General features: G+C 35.3%; 1 long non-coding RNA gene across 1 annotated transcript; it reads right to left on the bottom strand.

Moving 5' to 3' along the window:
• LOC111385556 lies at nucleotides 1–1,293 on the bottom strand. Its single transcript, XR_002701077.1, has 4 exons — nucleotides 1,243–1,293; nucleotides 610–678; nucleotides 160–222; nucleotides 1–75 (listed from the first exon to the last, which is right to left on the bottom strand). It is a non-coding gene; the product is annotated as an uncharacterized LOC111385556 (long non-coding RNA).

Below are 1,293 nucleotides of genomic sequence, written 5' to 3'. Positions count from 1 at the left end.
ATATCATTGGGAACACAGCATTAAAGAAACAAAGGAACTCACGTTGTATTGCCCTTTGAGCTTGCAAACAAATTCCTGACAAATATTGGTGCAGTGTTACAAAAATGTGGAAGTTTGAAGAAATATTCAATATTAACAAGATACGAGGACTGATCTTACAGGGTTCCCTGCTGACAATTTGTGGGTCTGCTTTCAGATGTGAGGTTGTTGTAGGATAGATCACTAATTACATATAACAAAGACGGTCAATTATACTGTCTCACGTGATTTCCTCGTTCATTTTATGAGATAATACAATGAAGAAGGCAGCTGAATATACTCGTAACTTGGTTTGGCCTTTTCTGATAGTTATTTTCTCTACCTTTACCATGATATAATAGGAAGATAAACGCCTTAGCACATACATGAGCTATGATTTAATCAGTTTTAAATAACTTCGACAAGAAGTACAATAAACTAACAAAGTCAAGATGAAAATGTAAGAAAGTGCAAATGAGCATTATATAAATAATGAGTTTGCCATCATGAAAACATTATATTTATGAAACATATTAAACAAATATTCTGTAGTTTTACATTATTGGAGAGAGAGGAAAAAAAAAGACTCACATGTTATCATCTCCTACTTCCAGCATCCAAGGAGGTAATGGACCAGTTAATGAGTTTCCAGTTAGATAACTGACAAAATGGAGATCACGAATTAGTGAGTCTCAGCAATTTCCTGAAATTTCACTTGTTTGTCGCCACAGAACGAGCAATAACTTCAAATTTCTGGAAGTGTTGCTAGTCCTTGAATTTCAAATGGATCTCTTTACATTCACACACAAGCCATAACCAAGAAAGTCCAAATTTAGTAGTTTATGTTGGGAGTGGAGATTTATTATTGGCTTCACAAGCTGAACAGATGTCGCAAAGAATAAAGTAAATTAATATGAAATTCTTGAATTTCTATGTCCGTGGAGTAACAACAAAGCTCAAAAAGAATTGATTTTGACAACTCAAATGTGGGAATAATTTCAGTTGACCAAAATAAGAGACAAATCTAATGTGGTGGAGTAAAATTAAGAAAAATAGTTTAATAAAGCAAGGCTCCGAGCCTCCAGCCCCCAGAAACCCCAGAAGAAAAAGGGAAAAAGAAGGCCGCAAAGGGCAAGAAATGATTTTTCTTTTTCTTTTTTGCTGGGTGGGGTGGGGTGGGGTGCGGGGGTTGGAAATTTTAGTCTTTATAATCGAAATCCTTACATGTAATCTACTTTTGACAGACCAGAAAAGGTTTCAGGAATTCGTCCGCTT

Source organism: Olea europaea, unplaced genomic scaffold (genome assembly GCF_002742605.1).
Source record: "Olea europaea var. sylvestris unplaced genomic scaffold, O_europaea_v1 scaffold32028, whole genome shotgun sequence".
In the NCBI taxonomy this organism is placed as follows: Eukaryota; Viridiplantae; Streptophyta; class Magnoliopsida; order Lamiales; family Oleaceae; genus Olea; species Olea europaea.
This window is presented reverse-complemented; position numbering and strand designations above follow the sequence as displayed.